Genomic DNA, 25,392 nt, shown 5'->3' with positions numbered 1-25,392 from the left:
GGAAGAAGCTCTTTCAGTTCAGTTCATTTATTAAGCAAGGCACCCTATATGCACCGTGCGGATGGTGTTGGACCATCCATAGTAACGTATTGGCAATCCATACCAGATATTGGCCGTATATATGGCCAATATATATTTATATTGGCCACACTGACGTGTATGGTTGACCAGCATTACCACTGTGGCAGACACTGAAGCTATTATCACCACTGATTGCTTCATCCAATATTTTTCTCGCTAATTTGGCTAATTATGCTAATCCTTGAGAGTCGATGATACGTTGCAATTATAGATAGTGAAGTGATAATTATAGTTGATGGTGCTGTTGTCAGGTATTGTAGTGTGGTGCGAGAGAAAGAGAGAGAGAGAGAGAGAGAGAGAGAGAGAGAGAGAGAGAGAGAGAGAGAGAGAGAGAGAGAGAGAGAGAGAGAGAGAGAGAGAGAGAGAGAGAAGTATGTATTAAACAACCTCCGAGGCCTAATGCAGGGGGCTTGATGGCTGAGTGAACAGCGTTCGGGATTCGCAGTCCTAAAGTTCCGGGTTCGATCTCCGGCAGAAACAAATGGGCAGAGTTTCTTTCACCCTGATGCTCCTGTTCATCTAGCAGTAAATAGGTACCTAGGAGTTAGACAGCTGCTACGGGCTACTTCCTAAGGGATGTGTAACAAAAAAGGAGGTCTGGTCGAGGACCGGGCCGAGGGGGACGCTAAGCCCCAAAATCATCTGAATATAAATAACCTCAAGATAGCACATATATGTATTAAATTAAGCCTAAGATGGCGTATATAACGGTTAGGATTGCTTATTTAGACCGAGGACAGGTTCTACGTTAGATTGTTTAGTTCCTATTCCACTTTTAGCATGCTATTTCCAGTATTCCAATAGTACATAATATGAATATTTTGTAAGTGCAACAGTCATTTTTTGTACGTTCGACCAATAGTTGCTATAAGTACTATCGTACTTGTAGCACTAGTGCTATCGTACTTATAGCACTTATACCATTATCTAAATTAGGTTACGTTTAGATGTTTGTCAAGGAAGGCGGTCACATTAAGCGGTCCTGGCGCTAACGGGCTCTGCGCTTAGTGCGGGCGATCTGTTACTCAAAGTTTGACCCCACAGACGAATTCATAAATTTTTACATGCAGTTCACTCAAAACGGGAATGTTCTCAAATGTAAATTAATATTACAATATATTAGCATATTGTGCATATATAGGCATATGTTAGGTTAAGTGTTTAGGTTCTGTTGACGATTATTTTTATTTGTAGTACGTGGGTGAAGCATTTATAGCGTTGTGGTTCGAACAAAAGTCGTCAGCGAAGCACTTGTTCCGGAAGTGTTCGAACGTCAACAGTTGTGAGTCGTGTGTAAACGGGTTTTCATTCATAAACAGGGGGTTTGGCGGGTGCATGGAATCACTTTTGGGTCTTTGCTTGGAAGACGGACTGGCTTCCTCCTGTTAGTGCGGCCTGCGCTACCCTTGGACCTTGAGACAGCTCGGCAAGTCCCAGCTGTGTCTGGGCGCAAGTAAGAGAATGAACATCCCAGCAGGTTTTCTTCCTATTGGGTGGGTGGGATGCCAATCTTTGATAAGTCGCCGGCTTCCTGTCTTCGTTGAGGCCACTACAGTGTTGGGGCCCTCAGGTAAATGCTGTTATGGTGGTATGTTAACTCACAGTATGAGTGATGCTGCCCAATACTGTCACCATAGCGGTATGTTCACTCACAGGATGAGTGACGCTGTTCAATACTGTCACTATGGAGGTATGTTCACTCACAGGATGAGTGACGCTGTCTAATACTGTCACCATGGCGGTATATTCACTCACAGGATGAGTGATACTGTCCAATAAAGTCGGCCTTCGGGGCAAAATTAAATAAAAAAAAATATTGGTCTGAAATATTGGTTCTTTGGTATACTACTTCAGTGGTTATACTGCGGCTCTTGTATGCTGTTGTTCTTGTATATTACTGCTCATGTATGCTACTGTACTAGTTGCTATACTGCTGCTCTGGTGGGTGTTTGGGAATAAGGCATCGACACCACACACCAAGCACCTCGGGTCGACCCCCCGCCATCAAACATCCAAGAGGACCGTCTTTGCATTTATGGAATTTTCTAGAGCCGGCCGATCTGACTGCCAGGACGCGACCCGACGCCAATAGACAGAAAAAGAAAAGCGCTTCCGAGGACATAATGTGGTCAGGTCCGGGAGCTTGCCAGAGTCCGGGAATATTCTGGCCGGAAACCGAGTCAGCGATTCACCTCACATGTGGCATGATGGACGATTAGGTGGGTGGGGGCGGCCAGGGAAGTGGGTGGGGGGTGGGTGTAAGGCCCATTCCTACGCCAGGCTACATGGGGCCTTGTGGCCGGTAAGTGGGAGACCCACATTGCCAACATCCGTCTTGCTGGCTGGGAAGGAGTCGTCAGCGATTGTGTTGATATTTAAGGTGGGTCTTGTTATGCCCGCAAGGCTGATTGGTTCTTACTAGCTGTTGTTGACTGCTGTCTGCTCTGCTACACGACTGGCTGCTGCTGCTGCTGCCACCCTGCCCTGCTGCTGACTGTCAACCAGGAATACGAAACATTTGATAGCTGACGGACCTGTTAAAGCCATACTGGTAACACAGACGCCATATTGCGCGTTATACGCAGCGCCATATTGCGCGTTATACGCAGCGCCAGCCAGTACGTACTGCTACGCTTATTCCAGTTGCAAGTTCTCGATATGGGGCAATGTTTCTGACGGAACAGGCGAAACATTCTGGGAAACCATATGGTAATTGTGAAGAGTATTTCCAATTTCTTAACGCTCGGAAAAATTTTCTCTCTTGTTTTATCCCGGAGATTTTTCATAAACAATTTAGGGAGAGAGGAATTGGCTGGCCAAGTCGAGGTGGTTCGCGCCGACCTAATGTTATTGGTCCAAGGAATCGAATTTATTGAGGTGCATTAATACAATATTTGAGGTGCATTAATACAATATTTGAGGTGCAGTAATACAATATTTGAGGTGGAATATTTGAAGGAGTCCCAGAGCCTTGTCCCACACCGCCCAGGTCCCCGTCTCGAATATGCAGCTTAATAAATGTTCCCCCTTTCTCGGAGCGCCTCGGTCTGTGTGCATGTGATTAATGCGAGGCTGTGGGTAAAATGTTAGAGGTAAGAGTTTGTGTGGAGAGCGAGGAAGGAGGAGGAGGAGGAGGCGGCGGCTCGCCCGGGTTAGGTGCTGACAGAGAACAGGTCAGAGAGAGCGCTCAGAGGTCAAGCGCAATGTGTAGGGATAAGAGAGAGACGGGAGAACGGAGAGGGGGCAGGAGGACGATCTGCTTCTGTGATAACTTATCTCTTCTTGGGAGATAGCATATTGTGCATATTTAGGCATTGGTTAGGTTTGATGTTTAGGTTCTGTTGGAGATTATTTGTATTTGTAGTACGTGGGTGAAGCATTTACAGCGTTGTGGTTCAGAACTCGTCAGTGAAGCACTTGTTCCGGAAGTGATCGAACGTAATCAGTTGCAAGTCATAAACCGTTTTTCATTCATAAACAGGGGGGCTTGGCGGGTGCATGGAATGGACTTTGGCCTTTGTTTACGAGGACGGGCTGATTCGTGTGTGTGTACCGGGGTGTGGCATCAGGGGAAAGTGCCAAGCCTTTACGAGTATATATCACTTGGAAGGGGTCAGGAAGGAACGATTCAGCAGATGTATGCTTTCTAGATGTTGTCAACAGAGGTCTCTGGCGGCCTTATGCCCACAGTCGACAAAAATCTGTCACATGTCAGTACCCTCTCAGCGGTGGTGGTAGGTGCACGTCAGTTGCCCTTGTTGCTTTCATGACTTAAGATATTGCGGAATTATTTTACTCCTCTAGTGATTGCTCGGCCAATAGTGAGGACGAACTGCCCTCATTCTTCAGGGTATGGAAACAATGAGAGTCAGTGAGAAAAAAATAAATGATTTGTGCTTCAGAAAACTATTCCTCCGTAATTATCATTCTACAGTCTTAGTGTAAACAAAGTGTAGAGGTGAGTGTTGGCCTCCATCACCAACACCAACACCCTGCTGGACGCCCGAGGTAAGTGAACATTATCCTAATAACAATTGAACAAGTACCCTCAGTCGTCCACGTGCGGCAGGTCACGCTGTTTAGTATCGTGTATGGCAACCTCACTTGACGAATACTTAAAACTTTAGCGTATAATTCTTTAAGTACTTAAAGGATATTTGCTTTAGCGAATCCATTAAAAGTAATCATTTATGTAACGTCATCAATGTTTACTTAAACGAATAACGGGAAGCACAAGGCCACAGATTGTGGGGGGGATTAATGTGGCTGTGGCAGCCACGACGCCCCACTTTAGTAAATCCCGCGACACCAGCCCCCACCACACACACCTCGCGGCCCGCGACACCAGCCCCCACCACACACACCTCGCGGCCCGCGACACCAGCCCCCACCACACACACCTCGCGGCCCGCGACACCAGCCCCCACACGAAAGAGAAGCGTTCCTATAAATGTGTTCGCTAATTAAATATTCCGGTAAAGAAAACCTTTTACACATTACCGAGGTAAAACTGACAACGAAACAATGGGTGTAAATTGGATAAGTTTAAATCCATTTAAGACCAGAATATATACCGATTTTAATATAGGTTTTGTACATTTACATTACCAATGATCTCATAGGGGCAAGTAAGTCTTCTGCAGTCTATGAAAACGTTTTAAACAGCTTCTACATTTCAGATCGGTATTTGTAGTTAAAGAATATTAATGATCAAACAACTTAGATTGTTGTTAACCAGACCACACACTAGAAAGTGAAGGGACGACGACGTTTCGTCGACTTTAGAATGGTCCAGGACGGACCGAAACGTCGTCGTCCCTTCACTTTCTAGTGTGTGGTCTGGTCAACATACTTCAGCCACGTTATTGTGACTCATCGCCAACCTAGTTTGTTGTCTTTTAATTGTTTCCTGATAAATATAATTCTGGAGATTAATTAAAGATTCTGGAATCTTTAATTAATCTCAAAATAGTTTAATTAATTCGGATATTATAGTAAAAACCTAGAAATATTCGCCTAGGAGAGGGCCTGACGGTTGAGTGGACAGTGCTCGGGATTCGTAGTCATAAGGTTCCAGATTTATCCCCGGCGGAGGCGGAAACAAATGGGCAGAGGTCGAGGACCGGGCCGCGGGGACGCTAAGCCCCGAAATCATCTCAAGATAACCTCAAGATAACCATTCTCGAAAACTGAAGAAGCAAAATGACAGCGAAGGCACAAAGTTAAGTCTTTAAAAGACTGAGATATAAGACCAGGTTAACTACCCAATTAGACTTTATGTATAGTTTTATGAAGAAAAATGGAATATCATTTTTTTGCACTGTTATTTTGATTGAAAAAGTACATGTTGAAAGAGTTAAGAAAATGTGCTGTTTGTGGTAAACTGCAGTTTACAGTTTTGGTGAGGTGGCGCTGATGGCTGGGGGTGGGGGTGCTGGGAGGGGGGGGGGCTGGGAGGGGGGGGGGGGGGCTGGGAGGGGTTGGGGAGCGGGGGGGGGGGAAGGGTCAACATTTTATCTAAATCCTCACACATTACTCCAAACATTTTAATGCTCTAACGTTTCTCAGGACTAGGCCAGGATTATGGCGTCTAAAGGAGAGGGGAAGACAGAGATTGTCTTTCTGTCTGAGACAGAAATAGAGACGGAGGCGGACGGGAAGATGAAGGCAGACACAGAAATACAGACAGATAGACAGCAAAACACTCACACACACATACGAATAGAGAAACCGAGACGAGTAGATAAGTAGACAGAGAGGCAGGTAGACAGACGGACAAATAGACACACAAAAAAAAGGTTTAACCGCCATGTTAGATTAACTGCTTTAAGGTCCGGCACCTTTTCCGCCTATGTAGTCGTAGTGTGAGCCAAGTCAATAGATTTCATACCGAAGTGAACATCGTTCCCCAAATGAGACTCTTAAAACTTGCCCGCACTTCTTGCTAGATTTTACTGAGCTGCTTCCCGGGATGAACTCGACACTTACACCAGTGTAAGCGCTGGACTTACACCAGTGTAAGCGCTGGACTTACACCAGTGTAAGCGCTGGACTTACACCAGTGTAAGCGCTGGACTTACACCAGTGTAAGCGCTGGACTTACACCAGTGTAAGCGCGGGACTTACACCAGTGTAAGCGCGGGACTTACACCAGTGTAAGCGCGGGACTTACACCAGTGTAAGCGCTGGACTTACACCAGTGTAAGCGCGGGACTTACACCAGTGTAAGCGCTGGACTTACACCAGTGTCCAAGATTACTATCCGAGTGCCGGCGGTGGGGTGGTTCAAATAGCCTCGGCTATCACCTCATTTTGTCCGGTCGTGATGGTCAAGTGGATTAAGGCGTCTTGTACATACCAGTTGCGTTGCTCCTGGGAGTATGGGTTCGAGTCACTTCTGGGGTGTGAGTTTTCAGTTGCATATTGTCCTGGGGACCATTCAGGCTTGTTCGCATATATATATATATATATATATATATATATATATATATATATATATATATATATATATATATATATATATATATATATATATATATATATATATATATATAATATTTCATTAAAACAGTAAGCTGAAATAAGAGTAGAGATAGGAGAACATCTTGGAGGGAGGATTGATACATCCTACCTCGACGAAGGTCAGTGGTTGACTGAGGGGGTGAAGCCCCCGTCAGCGGCTGCGGCCAGCAGCATGTCCCAGGTGGACTCGCCCAAAATAGGGGAGGACCGTCGCGGCGACGCGTTCGGGTTTAAAGAGATGGAGTTTTATTTTCTGTGAATACATTTAATTATGTTTTAGTAGGGAAACATTTTTATTAGCATGGCAGTGGAATTGCAGGTTTGGGGAGGAGGTGATGGAAGAACTTCGAGGCCAGGGAAGAACCTTCGAGGCTGGAGAAGTGTATGCTGAACTCTGTGGGAGAGCAGAACTCCATAGTGAGGAGTTGACCTCAAGCAGTGTAAAGGAGCAGTGAAGAGGAGTGTCACGTGTCTCTGTGCAATCAGTGGTGGAACATCACTGGTGTTTGAAGAGGACTTTATTGTGCAGCAGTTTTGAGAGAACTGCAGAAGCGTTTTGTTGAATATTTTGGAGAAGCTAGAGATGTACATGGTAGTGAGCCTCTAGGAGCAGAACAGTGGTGTATGGTGGATATACAGGAATGTATAAGGGGAGGGCTTGAATGGTTATTGGCGTGTAAGATGCAGAAAGCAGGAGAGAGAGAGTGAGAGAGAGAGGATCACAGTTGCGGACAGGGTGGCAGAGAGTACTAATTCAAAAAAGGGGGATTTAGATCATACCAAACAAGGAGTGGGGAGTCACGGTGGCTCAAGTAGGGTGTGTACACAGGACAACCCATGGCAACCCCATCTACTTGTTTATACATGTGCCCATCGGGACTCAAGAAGGGTGCCTCTTTAGTGCAAGCTTGGAGAAGCTTTCTTAGTATGTTTTCTAGTATGTCAAGAGGAATACAAGCCGGATCACGATACACTCTGTCCATTATCATCCCGATTGTTTCATCCACAGGCACGTTGGTAAACAGCGACTCTACGTCCAACGAGGCTCTTATCCCTGTGGCCCGTGCTCCCCGCAGTAAGTCAACGAATTCCTTTGGAGACTTCAGGCTAAAGGCACAAGGTATATAATGAGTCAACTCCTTCGACAAGCCGCCAGCTTCCTGTCACCGTCGACGTCATAAGAGATATTATGGATCTCGAGTAAATTTTATTAAGCGAGATAAAGGTACTTGCCTCTTTGCTTCTTCGTGCACGAAGAATGATCGCTGCTTCATTGTCTCGCTCGCCGACTCGAGCGAGGCAATGACCACCTTTTGGCTTCCAAAATACCATCGCATTTACGATTGTTGTTGTTTTAGGAACTAGGAACCAAAATACAAGTAGCACGGGGTATGATGAGCCCGTAGTGGACTTACCTGGCACGGGAGCGGAGCTGTAACTTGCGCATTTACGAGTGGGAGCGACTGTATATCCTGTTACAGCGTTAGAAGCCCGGAGCGAGGCGGAGGCAGGGCCCGGGGCGAGGTGGAGGCAGGGCCCGGGGCGAGGTGGAGGCCGGGCCCGGGGCGAGGTGGAGGCCGGGCCCGGGGCGAGGTGGAGGCCGGGCCCGGGGCGAGGTGGAGGCCGGGCCCGGGGCGAGGTGGAGGCCGGGCCCGGGGCGAGGTGGAGGCAGGGCCCGGGGCGAGGTGGAGGCAGGGCCCGGGGCGAGGTGGAGGCAGGGCCCGGGGCGAGGTGGAGGCAGGGCCCGGGGCGAGGTGGAGGCAGGCCCGGACCTGGGCTGAGGGCGGGGAACGAGAAGGAGCTGGCTGCTACGAGCCGATAACCCGAAACAAAGCCACCTTGTTACTCTGCCTTCTTATCGGCAGCGAGGGGAGGTGGGGAGGCTTTTGGGTAGCTGGAGTGGTTGTTGGGGAGTGGGGAGGGGGGGGGCGCTGCCGTGGTGGTAGGGAAAGTAGGGTGTTTCTGAAGGTTTAGGGCGCGGTAATTGTTGAGAGTATCAGGAAGTGGTAATCTTGATGGAAGGGGAGGGAATATTTTAGAAATTACAGGCCACCAGAAGGGAAGGAGGCGTTGGGCAGGCAGTCAGTGATGGTTCTGAAGTTACTGAGGAAGTAGGGTAAATGGTGAGACTATTTGAACGAATGCATGTGGGAACAAGATCACTATTCCAACGTTCCCACACTTGACAGAAGACGGGACCAGAGAGTCAAAGTTTTAGTTCCAAAAGCAAATTTAGGCAAGTACACACACACACACACACACACACACACACACAGACACACACACACAGACACACACACACACACACACACACACACACACACAGACACACACAGACACACACACACACACACACACACACACACACACACACACCGCGATCGTGAGAAAAATCTTGTAGCACATCTGGGGATTAGGGGCTTCGTGACACACCACCAACATGCGTTCAGGAAAGGCAAATCTTGTCTCACAGGTTTAATAGAATTAAATGACAAGGCGACAAAGATTAAGCAAGAAAGAGAAGGGTGGGTCGACTGCATCTTTTAGTACTGTCGGAAAGCCTCGGACACAGTACCCCGTATTGTGTCAAAGGCGCATAAGTTGGAGAAGCAAGCAGGGTAATTGGTAGGGTGCTCCAGTAGATAGGGGAGCACCTAAGCACTAGGAAGCAGAGCGTTACTGTGCCGGAGGGGGGGGGGGGGGAAGTCTCAGGATGGCTTGAAGTCACCAGCGGAGTCCCACAGGGTTTTGTACTCGAAACTAAAGTGTTTCTGATATACGTAAATGATCTTCCAGATGGTATAGACTCATTTCTCTCAATGATTGCTGATGATGCTAAACTTATGAGAAGGTTTAAGACAGAGGAGGAAATCATGAGGCTTCAAGCTGACCTGGACAAACGGAAGGAATGGTCCAACAAATGGCTCTTAGAGTTTAACTCGAGCAAATGTAAAGTAATGAAGCAGAAAGAAATGTAAAGTAATGAAGTAATTAAAGTAATGTAATGTAGGGAGCAGGAGGCCAGATACAAGGTACCATTTGGGAGATGAAAACCTTGAAGAATCAGGGAGAAAGCTTTGGGAGTTAATATCACGCCAGACTTATTCCTTGTAGCCCACATCCAGAGGATATAATCATCGGTATATGCCACGTTGGCCAACATAAGAGCGGCCTGTAGAAACTTGTGTAAGGAATTATTGAGAACCTTGTATACCACGTATGTCAGACAAATCTTGAAGTTCCGGCATGGAGTCCATATCTAGTCAAGCACAAGACTAATTTTGAGAAGATTCAAAGGTCTGGCACCAGACTAGTCCCCGAGCTGAGGTGTATGAGCTTCAAATAATAGGGTAGATAGAGACCGTTTATTTAAACGGGGCACATGCACAAAGGAACATAGGAAGAAATTGAGTATCTAAATGAGCCACAGAGACGCTAGAAAGAACTTTTTCAGTGTCAGAGTAGTTAACAAATGGAATGCATTAGACAGTGATATGATTGAGGCTGACTCCATACACAGTTTCAAATGTAGGTATGATAGAGCCCAGTAGGCTCAGGAACCTGTACACCAGTTGGCACCAGTTCACCCCGAGCAGAGCTGTTGTATCAGCTGTACAACACGCACACACAGGGACCAAACACTAACTACTGGTATTTCCACTTGATGAGAAAACTTGGGGGTTGTAAGTGACCCCATGATGAGTGTAGAGCCCGGGTGAGGCCGCAGGGATGTGTGTGGTGGTAACGAGGCCCTGACAGTGTAAACGGTGGTGGTGGGGCGGGCCTAATGACCCCCCCCCCTCCTCGTTACTCTACCACGCCCCCCCCCCACCCCTGCTCTACGGGGCCGGGGGAATACACGCAGCAATATAGAGAGAAATAACATTAAAGGGAAATGAGAGTATTGTGAATAATTCATAACAAACGATGTTGTTGCCATTTTTTATGTCAGTTAATATTCTCACTTGCTACTGTTGCTATTTCCGCTAGTTCCACCGTTGGTACTAGTGTTACATGGGCTATGTAACGACCAGTGCTATCGTTACCCCTACTGCTGTTACCGCTACTGCTACTACTGCTGCTATTTCTGCTACTGCTGGTGTTTCCACTATTACTACTATTAAAGCAACTGCTACTGCCACCTCTGCATGTTCAAGAAATTGTCTAAAATCTCTATTATCAACTTAAGGTTCATTCAGTGGTGAAAATGGTGTACAAATGATCGAGCCTGATCAAGGAAGCTGTGGCATAACATTATGATGATGTTGGCTTAACATTGGGAGTACCCTATCTACCCCTAGAGCACAACGCTCTACATACAGACTAGAGCGACTTTATAACGAAGCCTCTAGAGTTGGCCTGAAAGCTGTGTGTCCCCCCCCTCTCCCCTCTACGGTTGGTCCCGCCCTCTCACCAACACTGGCAGACAGTTCTCCACAACCAACACCTGTTTTAGCAGTTTTCGTCGAAGTGGCGCTGCCTAAACGCTTCCGCCACTCGCTAGTCTTCCTGTGATGATGATACTGAATAGTGTGAAATCATGCCTTTGTCTCTAGCTTGGCAAGGTCATGATTTCTCTGAATAATGTTAGAATGCCAGCAGCTCTCTCGTTTTTTTCGCGTATTGGAGAAGTATGTATGTATGTATGTATGTATGTATGTATGTATGTATGTATGTATGTATGTATGTATGTATGTGTGTATGTATAATAAAATATTATTTCAAGTAAAATCCCAATATATTTAAGAAATCATAATATTCTGTAGCCCTGAGAATGTTTCATGTTTTAAGGATAAATTGCAGCCATCATTCATGCTTCCTGCTTACAATACGCAACAGCTTGGTGTCTTCGTTTTTGGTGGAGCGTGGAGTCGAACCCCCCCCCCCCCATTGTGGGCGTGTCGAGGCCCCCCATTGTGGGCGTGTCGAGGCCCCCCATTGTGGGCGTGTCGAGGCCCCCCATTGTGGGCGTGTCGAGGCCCCCCCATTGTGGGCGTGTCGAGGCCCCCCCATTGTGGGCGTGTCGAGGCCCCCCCATTGTGGGCGTGTCGAGGCCCCCCATTGTGGGCGTGTCGAGGCCCCCCCATTGTGGGCGTGTCGAGGCCCCCCATTGTGGGCATGTCGAGGCCCCCCCCCATTGTGGGGGTGTCAAGGTCCCCATTGTGGGGGTGTCGAGGTCCCATTATGGGCGTGCCGAGGCCCCCATTGTGGGCGTGTCGAGGCCCCCATTATGGGCGTGTCGAGGTCCCATTGTGGGCGTGCCACCGCGCCATTGTGAGCGTGTCGCTGGCCTACAGTCCACGAGGCTGCCTCAGTGCTCCACGCGGGAAAATAGAACAAGTAATTTTCTAAAAGGAGGTACAAGTGTTGGAGGTACAGGCGGGGACCTGACACCCCATTACGGAGGTCTGGTTTTAAAAAGAGGCTTAGCAGTGGTGCCTGTTGTTGTTGGCGATGGTTATTGTTGGGGGGGATTGTTGTGGTTATTGAGGGTCGTTGTGGTAGTGGTGGTTCGCCAGTTTTTGTCGTTGATATATGATTCCAGGCGGGTACATTCCGTTGTCGTTCTAAGTTGCACTGTTCACTGTTATCCTCAATAAAAGGCGTGTACGATATCTGGCGACATAATTGCGATGGGATTTCACACAGCAGATACCGGTCTTGACTAACACTGATGGAACATTGCGCTAAGGTATGTTGTTGTTAAAGATTCGCTACCTGGAACAAGAAGTTCCAAGTAGCACGGGCTATGGTGAGCCCGTAGTGGATAAGGTAAGCTTTGTGCGCTTAAAATGTCGTGAAAAGTAGTCATGTGCAATACGACTCCAGGACCCAAACAGGTTTGTGACTGGAGTCGTGTTGTGTACATCAGGTTTGGGTCTCCTGGAGTCTAGGTTAAGTCACCGTCACACAATCTAGGCATGCAGGTTCGATCCCCGCGGCAGAATGGAAGCGTTTTGGCAACGGCTTTTCTCGCTTGATGCCGCGGTACACTTGGGGGTTAATAGGTTCATGGTAGTTAGCTGTTGTGGATTACATCCTTGGCGACGGTCAGTAGTTGGCCTAGTACACACACACATACACACTAGGAGTTGATATCACACCAAACCTGTCTCCTGAAGCCCAAATAAAGAGAATAACGTCTGCGGCATATGCGAGGCTGGTTAACATCAGAACAGCGTTCAGGAACCTGTGTAAGGAATCATTCAGAATCTTGTACACCACATATGTAAGACCAATCCTGGAGTATGCGGCCCCAGCATGGAGCCCGTACCTTGTCAAGCACAAGACGAAGCTGGAAAAAGTCAAAAGGTATGCCACTAGACTAGTCCCAGAACTAAGAGGCGTGAGTTACGAGGAAAGGCTGCGGGAAATGCATCTTACGACACTGGAAGACAGAAGAGTAAGGGGAGACATGATCACAACCTACAAAATCCTCAGGGGGAATCGACCGGGTAAACAAGGATAAACTATTCAACACTGGTGGGACGCGAACAAGGGGACACAGGTGGAAACTGAGTACCCACATGAGCCACAGAGACGTTAGAAGGAACTTTTTCAGTGTCAGAGTAGTTAACGGATGGAATGCATTAGGCAGTGATGTGGTGGAGGCTGACTCCATACACAGTTTCAAATGTAGATATGATAGAGCCCAGTAGGCTCAGGAATCTGTACACCAGTTGATTGACAGTTGAGAGGCGGGACCAAAGAGCCAGAGCTCAACCTCCGCAAGCACAAATAGGTGAGTACACACACACACACACACACACACACACACACACACACACACACACACACACACACACACACACACACACACACACACACACACACACAGCTGGAAACAATGCCTCTTTGAAGTCGGTCACAACGATTTTCATAAAGGGGAAATTGATATCAAAAGGAATATCAGTGGGTTCGGTGAGGTGGCGGTCGGGAGGAAGGAAGAGGGAGTGAGAGGTGGAGGAAGAGGAGGGGAGAAGGAAGAGAGGAGGGGAGAGAGAGGTGTGAATGACGAGCAGTAGAAGAGAAGTGGGAGAGAAGTTGGGTTTAAGGTAAAATGGGACGAGAAGCTGGCTTAAGAGTATGGAAGAGGAGGAGAGAGAGAGAGAGAGAGGGCGTGGAAGGGGAGGAGAGAGAGGGTGCGGAAGGATAGGAGAGGTGGGAGTGTGAAGACAAAAAAGAGGATGGTTGGCATTCGATCTTTCATCCCTCCCACTTTCCCTCAGACCTTTCCTTCCCATTACAACCTATCTGCCTCCCTTCCCACCCTTCTCTCTTCCCTTTCTGATCCTTTCCCTATTCTCGCATCTCTCGCTCCTCAACGCCACACCCTCGTCTAGTTCTACTTTCTATATTTCTTACTCTCTTCTTGAACAACTAACTCCTCAGAATCATTCCCTTCCCATCTACAGACATCTCTCCTAATCCCAGCATCTTCATCTTCAACTGTCTGCGCTCAATTTCCAGCACCTCCAACAGTCTGCACTCAATTTCCAGCACCTCCAACAGTCTGCACTCAATTTCCAGCACCTCCAACAGTCTGCACTCAATTTCCAGCACCTCCAACAGTCTGCACTCAATTTCCAGCACCTCCAACAGTCTGCACTCAATTTCCAGCATCTTCTAGTCAATGAGGTTCTTCCTCGCACATTCCTCTTCCACCATTTTCCTTTAGAAGCGTCTTCCCTCATCCTAGCATTTTGTTCCTCCCAGTATCTTCCTATCCCAAGCATCTTCCTACCTGTACCCCGCCCCCCCCCCTTCTAGGCATCTTTCCTTTCTCCTAACATCGCCTAGCATGTTTTCGCATCCCGCCATCTCCCACCCAGCCTCTTCCACTCAACCCCATGTATCCACCTCCCTTCCGTTAAGTGCTCTGTTCCAGCAACTCTCCCTCTCTCCCTGCATCTCCTGCCTCCGCCCAAGCATCTCTAATCTCCCGCGTTTCATCCCTATTTGAATCTCTCCATCCCAGCATCTTACCCATGCCATACCCCCCCCCCTGCCAGAATCTTCCCGGGCCTGCACCTTACAACATTAGCACGCCACAGATGGCCGATTGATTTTCGATTTCTGGTGTTGCACGGCGCGCTGATAAGAAACTGGGGAGTGGTGGGATGAAGAAGAGCGCAAGAGAGAGCGAGAGAGAGAGCACAAGCGCGGGAGAGAGAGCGCAAGGGAGCGAGCGAGAGAGAGAGAGAGAGAGCGCAAGGGAGCGCGAAATAGAGAGCACTCTCAAGGGAGAGCAAGCGCGAGAGGGAGGAAGCGCGAGACATACCCCGTCGAAATTGCAGATAATTGCGTACCTCTTTTCTTCATTGTTTAGTATAGAACTTTAGAGTTTTCTGAACCTGTGGGCGGGAGAATGGTGGGCAGATGAAGGTGGAACAGGGAGAGGGCGGAAGAAATGTGGGCTGAGGCAGGTGGAGGAGAGAGAGAGAGAGAGAGAGAGAGAGAGAGGGGGAAAGGAAGGAAGGAAGGAAGGAAGGAAGGAAGGAAGGAAGGAAGGAAGGAAGGAAGGAAGGAAGGAAGGAAGGAAGGAAGGGGAAATTGTTAGGAAAACATTGCTAGAGTGGAGGGCAGTAAAAAACGACAAGAAATATTAGGTGAAGATGGCAGGTGTCGAGAAGGGAGTGGAAGAGAAGGTGAGGGGGACTGGGGGCGAGGTCACAGCTCAGTTGAGGGGGCAATACATCATTGTAGTGACATTGTGATCGCTGGTGATGACGGACGGGACGAACACCACCAGTGTAAACAAGACTTGATCACACACAGAGATCACACTAACGTGATGCATCAAATGAACAAATCCACAAGGGCCGTGACGAGGATTCGAACCTGCGTCGAAGACTGACTGTTGATCTTCGTGCTCCAAGCGATCTCTGCTTCTAGTTATAACAGTTTATTTATGAAAAGGTTGCTCTAGTCTTTACTTGTAATATAACTTGGCTCCTAGTAGCAGGTAGACAACATCTTCAAGGCACCAGCAAGCAAGAGTGCACAAGAACAAACACGTGTAGAACAAAACAAAGAAAATATTCGTAATCACATAGCAGGTGTAACTGAAGTAGAACATGAGTTGTAGTTGTTATAGTAATCTGTTCAGGCAGTAGATCCTGCCTGTTCCCTATACCACCTATTCACTAACGTATCTGCGTGCTCCAACACAAGGAATCAACAACGACAGCAACAATACGTGCTCAAAACGTATGGGGTATCTAGGCAGACACCCCCCCCCTAGTACCCGAGACGCCTGAGGCCAGATTCACGAAAGCACTTACGCAAGCACTTAGGAACGTGTACATCTTTCCTCAATCTTTGACGGCTTTGGTTACATTTATTAAACAGTTTACAAGCATGAAAACTTCCCATTCAACTGTTATTGTTATAAACAGCCTCCTGGTGCTTCAGAGCTCATTAACTGTTTAATAATTGTAAACAAAGCCGCCAAAGATTGAGCAAAGATGTACAGGATCGTAAGTGCTTGCGTAACTGCTTCGTGAATCTAGACCCTGGACACCTGCTGTCTGGGCAGAGGCCCCGACGCCACTCGCCAGTCGACCAGACGCCAACTGCTTGTTTAATTACCGGCCGATGGTTACTTACAAAATTCGCGCCATTTTTAGACGGCCTGGCCCATGTATAAGTGGCTCACCGGCGTCCAGTGATCTACCACTTACGGGTTATTCATGCCCGTGCCACCTTTTGTTTGTGGCTTAATCTTTATCAGTCATCGTCCAGTGATCAGAATACACTTCGTGCTCTCGGCTGCAACATCTACGCTCGCTCCCTCGGGTGTCGCTAGACTCGCGCAGCTTTTGTATAACGTATGAATTGCACCTTTGCCATTAACGTAACTATCACATGTGTATATTTCTCTAGTAAATTGTGTTCAAGCCAAGGGGGATAAGAGGTTTTATTTTGTATGTTATTAAAGTCATTTTTGTTATATTAAATGTTTAAAGATTTTATTCTCTTTGTTTTACCGCAGTTCTCACACAGTAGAGGTCAGAAGCAGTCTTATTTACTTTGTTTTACTCTTTTTGTATTAATGTGCGATTGGCGCAACACCAGCCAGAGTAGCCACTGCTCTATTACAGATTCTCGTCACATAGTTTTTTCCGGATGAGTTTATAGTGAGAAATTTGTGAAGAGGCACAGGTGAGGGAGGATTGATGGGGCCCCCACCTGCCCGGCACCGTCACCCCAGCACAGTGTGTGGTAGTGTATGGTGGCCTTGATGGTTATGGTGGGTATCCGCGCGGTTCACCTGGGGGTATCCGCGAGGTTCACCTGGGGGTATCCGCGAGGTTCACCTGGGGGTATCCGCGAGGTTCACCTGGGGGTATCCGCGAGGTTCACCTGGGGGTATCCGCGAGGTTCACCTGGGGGTATCCGCGCGGTTCACCTGGGGGTATCCGCGCGGTTCACCTGGGGGTATCCGCGCGGTTCACCTGGGGGTATCCGCGAGGTTCACCTGGGGGTATCCGCGAGGTTCACCTGGGGGTATCCGCGCGGTTCACCTGGGGGTATCCGCGAGGTTCACCTGGGGGTATCCGCGAGGTTCACCTGGGGGTATCCGCGAGGTTCACCTGGGGGTATCCGCGCGGTTCACCTGGGGGTATCCGCGCGGTTCACCTGGGGGTATCCGCGCGGTTCACCTGGGGGTATCCGCGCGGTTCACCTGGGGGTATCCGCGCGGTTCACCTGGGGGTATCCGCGCGGTTCACCTGGGGGTATCCGCGAGGTTCACCTGGGGGTATCCGCGAGGTTCACCTGGGGGTATCCGCGAGGTTCACCTGGGGGTATCCGCGAGGTGTCCGATTAGTAATGAATTAAGTAGAGATCATTTGATTACACGCGGATTAAGACCAAAGGTGTTTTAATTCTCCCTCCAGTAGCGAGTAGAGAATTGAGTGTGCTCTTGCTGTGCGTGTTGATAGGCAGCAGGTGGGTCCCGTCCGTGGCAGCAGCAGGTGGGTCCCCTCGTCCGTGGCAGCAGCAGGTGGGTCCCCTCGTCCGTGGCAGCAGCAGGTGGGTCCCCTCGTCCGTGGCAGCAGCAGGTGGGTCCCCTCGTCCGTGGCAGCAGCAGGTGGGTCCCCTCGTCCGTGGCAGCAGCAGGTGGGTCCCCTCGTCCGTGGCAGCAGCAGGTGGGTCCCCTCGTCCGTGGCAGCAGCAGGTGGGTCCCCTCGTCCGTGGCAGCAGCAGGTGGGTCCCCTCGTCCGTGGCAGCAGCAGGTGGGTCCCCTCGTCCGTGGCAGCAGCAGGTGGGTCCCCTCGTCCGTGGCAGCAGCAGGTGGGGCCCCTCGTCCGTGGCAGCAGCAGGTGGGGCCCCTCGTCCGTGGCAGCAGCAGGTGGGGCCCCTAGTCCGTGGCAGCAGCAGGTGGGGCCCCTCGTCCGTGGCAGCAGCAGGTGGGGCCCCTCGTCCGTGGCAGCAGCAGGTGGGGCCCCTCGTCCGTGGCAGCAGCAGGTGGGGCCCCTCGTCCGTGGCAGCAGCAGGTGGGGCCCCTCGTCCGTGGCAGCAGCAGGTGGGGCCCCTCGTCCGTGGCAGCAGCAGGTGGGGCCCCTCGTCCGTGGCAGCAGCAGGTGGGGCCCCTCGTCCGTGGCAGCAGCAGGTGGGGCCCCTCGTCCGTGGCAGCAGCAGGTGGGGCCCCTCGTCCGTGGCAGCAGCAGGTGGGGCCCCTCGTCCGTGGCAGCAGCAGGTGGGGCCCCTCGTCCGTGGCAGCAGCAGGTGGGGCCCCTCGTCCGTGGCAGCAGCAGGTGGGGCCCCTCGTCCGTGGCAGCAGCAGGTGGGGCCCCTCGTCCGTGGCAGCAGCAGGTGGGGCCCCTGGTCCGTGGCAGCAGCAGGTGGGGCCCCTGGTCCGTGGCAGCAGCAGGTGGGCCCCTGGTCCGTGGCAGCAGCAGGTGGGGCCCCTCGTCCGTGGCAGCAGCAGGTGGGGCCCCTCGTCCGTGGCAGCAGCAGGTGGGCCCCTCGTCCGTGGCAGCAGCAGGTGGGCCCCTGGTCCGTGGCAGCAGGTGGGCCCCTGGTCCGTGGCAGCAGGTGGGCCATCCTCCGTGCGAGGCGGGCCATAAAGAGCGGTGATACCGCAGGTGTTGTGGCCAGGGCCGATATTCCCTTCGTTTAGAGGCGCCGACGATGGCTGGTCCAGGTATATTGAAAACATTAGTTGCAGGTAATCACGCTATGGCGCTTAAACCTTGCTAGGGGGTGGTGGGGGTGTGGCAGGGGTAGAAGGGGGTGTGGCAGGGGTAGCAGGGGGTGTTAGGGGGTGGGAGGGGGGTTAGGGGGTGGTGGGGGTGGGAGGCGGGGTGTTGGAGTTTTTGGTCTGGGAGGTAGGGGGGAGTGTGTGTGTGTGTGTGTGTGTTCTCACCTAGTTGTGCTTCCGGGGGTTGAGCTCCGGCCCTTTGGTCCCGCCTTTCAACTGTGAATCAGCTGGTGAACAGGTTCCTGAGCCTACTGGGCTCTATCATATGTACATTTGAAGCACTGTATGGCGTCAGCCTCCACCACATCACTGCCTAGTGCATTCCATCTGTTAACTACTCTGACAATGAAAAAAATCATTCGAATGTCTCTGTGGTTCATTTGGGTATTCAGTTTCCACCTGTGTGTTCTTGTGTGTGTTCCACCCGTGCTAAATAGTTAGTCTTTGTTCACCCTGTCAATTCCCCTAAGAATTTTGTAGGTGGTGATCATGTTTTCCCTAACTTGTGTCTTCTAGGAACGCGAGGTTTAATTCCCATAGCTTTTCCTTGTACCTCATACCTCTCAGCTCTGGGACTAGTCAGGTGGTATACCTGTGTGATGTGTATGTGCACATGGCGTGCGGGGAGGGGGCGTACACACAAGCATGTGCGCGTAGGTTTACAGACGAGGATCACTGGGTGAGTTTCCGCACCAGGACGCAAGCGTTTCCGGAACACTTCCGCACCCCGTTCCTAATGCCTCTAACCCAATGGTTAGAAGTATTTCCAGTTATATTAGAGGGCCTCCTTAACCCTACGGCGTGTGAGATTGCTGGGGGAAATTTTGCTTTTATCAAGATTTCCTTAAAAGATGTACCTCGTTTCCAAGCTGACATGGGTACTTCCTGTGAGAATTTTGTCCCACCCTGGGTGATTTCCGTGTAGACTCGTTAAATATTCCCAGAGGTTAATGAGTTCTCTGAGCCCCTGGAAAGTAGAGAGACGGGAGGATTAGCCTTTCATTAGTTGGCTGTTCTCCACTCTTTTTGTAATAATGAGGATTTTTGTGCTAACTTTGTATCTGCATCTTGTAGGATTTTATCTGGGTATCTTCTGTGTGTGACAAGATCCCAGAGACGCTTACGGACCTCCCGCCTAGTCTCTCACCATCGCTGACTATTCGTTTCAACCGGGTTTCCAGGGAGTAGTGTAGGAATTTTTTTTTAATGATAGAGGGTGGCATTGCGAGGGTGTACCCCCACGGCCGAGAGGTACACGAGCCAGGGCCGGTGGTACACGAGCCAGGGCCGGTGGTACACGAGCCAGGGCCGGTGGTACACGAGCCAGGGCCGGTGGTACAGGAGCCAGGGCCGGTGGTACACGAGCCAGAGTTGAGGCCCGAGTGGGAGAGAGACCTTCAGGCAGTCTTCTCCCGCACTGAAGTTCATTAGGACTTTTATTAAACATAATTGATTTAAAATGTTCTCCAGTGGTAAAGAACAGCAGTGCGCGGTCGGCTGGTGTTCTTTGTGGTTAGTTTAATTACAAAGTTATTGAGCCGTTAAGCAGGGCTATTGGAAAGTTCTTGAGCCTTGCACGGATTTATTGGGAAGTTCACTGGTGCAAAACGCGCGCCTTGACGGTGTTCACTTGTTCCGTAATTAGCTTGTGTTCTTAATTAAGACTTTATATGTTCAGCGGAGGAGCAACGTTCCGTCCCTGGCGCCTTGTGTCAGGGGTGGGGGTGTTTTGGTAGTTCGGTAGACCACTGCAACCCCCTGCACCACCTCTTCTCTCTCTCTCTTACACACACACACACACACACACACACACACACACACACACACATACGCGCGCGCGCACGCGTGAAAGAAAAGAGCAATCGCTTAATGCTTTTCCGCTTTATATCGAGGGGAATTATTCAAAAACCACTCACAGCTCTGAATAACATATTATACCCTTAACAAATTGAAAATACAGTTTTCAATATAAATCTGGGATTTGTTAGACTAGACTGTTAACGCAGTAATGCACTTGTGCATATACAACCATCGCATGTCAGTTGTGCGTATACAACTGCCTCATGTCAGTTGTGCGTATACAACGGCCTCATGTCAGTTGTGCGTATACAACGGCCTCATGTCAGTTGTGCGTATACAACTGCCTCATGTCAGTTGTGCGTATACAACTGCCTCATGTCAGTTGTGCGTATACAACTGCCTCATGTCAGTTGTGCGTATACAACTGCCTCATGTCAGTTGTGCGTATACAACTGCCTCATGTCAGTTGTGCGTATACAACTGCCTCATGTCAGTTGTGCGTATACAACTGCCTCATGTCAGTTGTGCGTATACAACTGCCTCATGTCAGTTGTGCGTATACAACTGCCTCATGTCAGTTGTGCGTATACAACTGCCTCATGTCAGTTGTGCGTATACAACTGCCTCATGTCAGTTGTGCGTATACAACTGCCTCATGTCAGTTGTGCGTATACAACTCCCTCATGGCACTTGTGCGTATACAACTACTGCCTTCATCCTACCACTGTAATAAACGGTAGGAAACGGCTTTGGCTAGGTTACTTATTTGGCCATACATGCTTAACTCGTGTATGGCCAAATACACGCCCTGCTCCTTACTGTCCTGCAGTGTCCCTCCTAGTAGTGCATCTCTCTGTGGAATTTCCAGAATTTCAGATCGATTGTATGTCTTTTTGTCCTAATGTCCGTCGGCGACATTTTTCCCTCGACAAAATCCTTGGCGAGTCTGATACCTTTGATATCGCTCGTCTTGTACGTTTCTGTTGACTTTTTTTTTTTATTTATAAAATAAACACTCCTCCGGGATCCTGTACCATCCTCCATCATGCTGTTGGGTTCCCGATTCGTGTTTTTCACGCTGGACAATCTCAGACATGTTTCAGATACGACCTACCGGGTCACCTGGCCGCGGGGTATGAGGAGCGCCGGGTCACCCCTGTTAACCTCTTCCAGGAGGAGGATTTTCCCCCGTTGTCGGCCCCAGACTAGTCTCCACGTGTTGGACCGTGTGTTGATTTCCTGCCGGTTTCTGCCCTGGTGTTGGGTGGTGGTGGTGTGAATGTTGACGTGGGGTTTGGGGCGGCCCCGCCGGCTTCCCCACCTCTGACGTCCCTGCCCCTGCCGCACCAGCCCGCCCCGTCTCGGTTGCCTCTGCCGGCTCCGTCCCTGCATGCGGCGTCTCCTGTCCCTTGGATGTCCGCGGCGAGGTGTCTCCTGCGGTGTGTGGTCCAGTGCCCCGGCCATGAAGGCTGCGGTTCTCAGGGGCCAGGCTTTGAAGGCGCGTCCGTCGGAGAGTTCTGCTGTATTACGGGATGATGAGGGTGATAGCTCGGATGACCGGCAGCCCGTCTCCAAGTGCTCGAGGCGGGTCCCGAGTACGTCTCCCCTTCGTGGGGTGCCTTGGGTGGAGGTGGGAGAGTATGTTGATCCGGCGTCTCCCGCCGAGGTTGGCGGTGCTGCCTTCGGAGTCGGCCCCTATGCCTACTGCTGTTGGCTCCCCACGGTGGGAGGTTGCTCCTGCCGAGCGGGACCTCGTCGTGGTCTTACGGAAGGATGTGTGCCAGGGTGCCTCTGCTCCTGTGCTCGGTGGTGAGGGGCCCCGACTCGTCTGCGTCCTCTGCGGGTTTCCCCAGTGTGCAGCCCCGTGAGAAGCCTCGTGCGCCGGCCAGTACAAAGCCCTGTGCGGCGCCCGGAGCGCCTCCCTGTGCAGATTCCAGTGTGAAACCCCCGAGTGTGGACCTCTTCCCTGTGATCGCGGCCGACAGGTGCATGGTCCCTCAGTCGCTGGTTTAGGACCTCGTTTGGGACGACAGGGTGCGTACGGGCCCGTGGTGCTTGTCGACTATTTAGGTACCGAGGTTAAAGGGGTTTATTTATGGGGTACCTGACTGGATGCCTCGGCCTTGTGCGTCTCCTGGTAGACCAGTGTCCGAAGACGCCCAGCTGGTTTGGGAAGCGTACTGCTTGCGCTTCCCAGCACAGGAGTCTCCGGACAAGTATCGATAGTGCCTGTGTTTGATTGTATACTCCATGTCTGTGATTTTGTTACCGTGTCTGCGGTTCTATGTCTGTTTTGTCTACATGTTCGGTTTTGCCCTGTTGGGCGGTGTGCTTATGTGTGTGTTCCGTGTGCAGTTTTTTGGTTGTGCTGTGCTGAGTGTGTTTTGTGTTCTGTTGTTCCAGTGTTTGTTTAGTTTTGTTTTGTTTTCCATGTGTGGGTGTCATTTCTTTATGTTCTTTCCTGGTCCCTGCGTGTTCCGGTTATGACTTCCTGTCTGTCTTGGCTTTTAGTCCTGCTTGTGTTGCCCTTCAGGCTGGCTTGTGTAACTAGATTTGTATTTATTTTGTACCATATCATTTTTGTGTCTTTTTCATGTTTCTTGTTGCATGCTTGTTTGTTTTTCAGTTTTATGTTTCCTTTCTCTTTTGTTCTCATGTTTTGTTTGTGCTTTATGGATCACTGCTTGTGCTGTTTTGCCTAGCTGTTTTTATGTGTGTTTAATGTACTTTATCAATAAAAAGAAAACAAAGTTGTGTGTAAACCGTTTTTCATTCATAAACAGGTGGGTTTGGCGGGTGCATGGAATGGTCTTTGGCCTTTGTTTATGAAGACGGACTGATTTTTCTTTAATCATAGCAGCTTTGTTTACATGTATTGAACAGTTTACGAGCTCCGAAACTTCACAACCCAAGGTTATTATTGGTATAAACAGCCCGCTAGTACCTCCAGGCTCATAAACTGTTTAATGTATGTAAAGAAAGCCGCCATAATTGACGAAAGATGTACAGGTTTCGTAAGTAGTTGGGTAAATGCTTGATGAATCCTGGCGCAGGCTTCCTGTCCCCGACAATGATAATTATAGCGTGGAAGTGGTGAGAGGTGGTCTGTAATGACCCATGGAACTGACGAGGCTGTGATTGGCCAGATGACGGGCGGGTCAAACTGTGTGATCGGTGAAGGTGTAACGAGCGCTGAGTAACGAGGTCAACACCCCCGACGATCTCTCGTTAGCGTCTCTCGGATATCACGGGGAAACAAGCGTAAAGCGCATGGAACAGCCTTGGCAGGTGGGAATTGTCAGGAGCCACCTCTAGTGGCTTAATTGGTCCCCACTGGCAGTGGAGGAGTCCCTCCTTCACCCACCACTGGTGAAGGAGTCCCCCTTGCCCCCCACTACTGGTGAAGGAGTCCCCCTCACTCCCACAGTGAGTGGTCTGCCTTAGTGCAGTGTCAGAAGGGGCAGCACGAAAGGGTGTCTGCTCTGCTGTTTTTTTTATTTTATTTATGCACCGTGATTGATTTTGTGGCTCCTGCCCGGAAGTACCTGAACCATTTGTAGTTGGAATAAATGGGAGTGGGCCTGTTCAGGAGGTTCTCCCCATTATAGTCACGGTCTCTGATATCTGCCAGTGGAAGGGAGCAAGCAGTGGGAAATATTATAAATATATAATGGTTACCCGTCTGTTTTGAGAAATAGCAGGGCTTGAACAGTCTTTGAAGCTGTGGGAGGATCGTCTGCTTTATACTACTATGGTCAAAGTATGAATAACAGAAAATGTGTGTTAATTTTCCCGAGATTAGTGAATAATGATGTATATTGACAAAAATGTGACCCTGGCAAACTGTTTCCTTTTGAATTCTGGCAACCCCGACCAGTCTATGTCCATCCTGTACCTCAGACAATTCTCCTTGCAAAGTTGGGCGAGGCTACCCACAAGCGTCCCATAACCAAGCTGTCGGGGTGCTGGAATCGACTCCTCCCAAAGGCCGCTAAATCCGAAGCCGATCCTGAATAAACCAGGTGGGACGGTTGTAGGCCCGAATACCACTACTCCCTTCTCTTCGGCTCAACCCCCTCTCTACCAACCACCACCACCTCAACCCCCCCCCCACCAACTGCCAATCTCCACCTCAACTCCACCTCCCCTTAAACCTCCACCACCTCAGCCGCCAGTCTCGGGCTATAGCCAATGGCATTGTTCTCAGGAGTCGAGCTGTTAAATTTTTCCCTCTGTAGTAAGTAATAGGAAGAAAAAGATTTATACCTTCTGTTTGAACTTCTCGGGGCGAAAGAAGCGTAAGTTTACACCATCAGAGTAAAAGTGGTAGTTAATTAGCATCAAACAATGTCATTATTAGTCTCGTAAGCGGAAGCTGTTGAGGATTAAAATTTGCCTTAAAATATGTAGGTGCGTGCCCGCCCACTGCTTGTGGGTGCATGCACGTGTGAGAGCCCGTGCGTGTATGCACGTGTGTGCTCGCCCGTGCGTGTGCGCCCGCCCGTGCGTGTGCGCCCGCCCGTGCGTGTGCGCCCGCCCGTGCGTACGTGCGCCCTCCCATCTTTACCTGTATAAAACGTTCCCCGGGTGGAGGGGCGGACTCTTGACCCGGAAAATGACGTCGTCTTTAACCTAATCCCGACGATCGATGCCTCGAGCGTCTTCCCCCACGCCTTCCTCGACACGTCCTCCCCTCCCCACCTCAACCCGTTCCCCCTCCCTCCCCACCTCGACACGTCCTCCTCCCCTGCCCACCTCGACACGTCCTCCTCCCCTCCCCA

The 25,392-nt window shown here is 50.1% G+C and overlaps 1 long non-coding RNA gene across 1 annotated transcript in view; it reads left to right on the top strand.

Annotated features, from left to right (window-relative positions):
- The first annotated feature begins 3,623 nt into the window (after nucleotides 1-3,623).
- LOC138366898 (uncharacterized) overlaps nucleotides 3,624-25,392 on the top strand; it is a 51,422-nt gene continuing 29,653 nt past the window's right edge. The window contains exon 1 of the long non-coding RNA XR_011229238.1: nucleotides 3,624-4,089. This is a non-coding gene — a long non-coding RNA (uncharacterized lncRNA). The remainder of the gene's footprint in view (nucleotides 4,090-25,392) is intronic.

The sequence above is a fragment of the Procambarus clarkii genome, chromosome 20 (genome assembly GCF_040958095.1).
Source record: "Procambarus clarkii isolate CNS0578487 chromosome 20, FALCON_Pclarkii_2.0, whole genome shotgun sequence".
Taxonomy (NCBI): Eukaryota; Metazoa; Arthropoda; class Malacostraca; order Decapoda; family Cambaridae; genus Procambarus; species Procambarus clarkii.
This window is presented reverse-complemented; position numbering and strand designations above follow the sequence as displayed.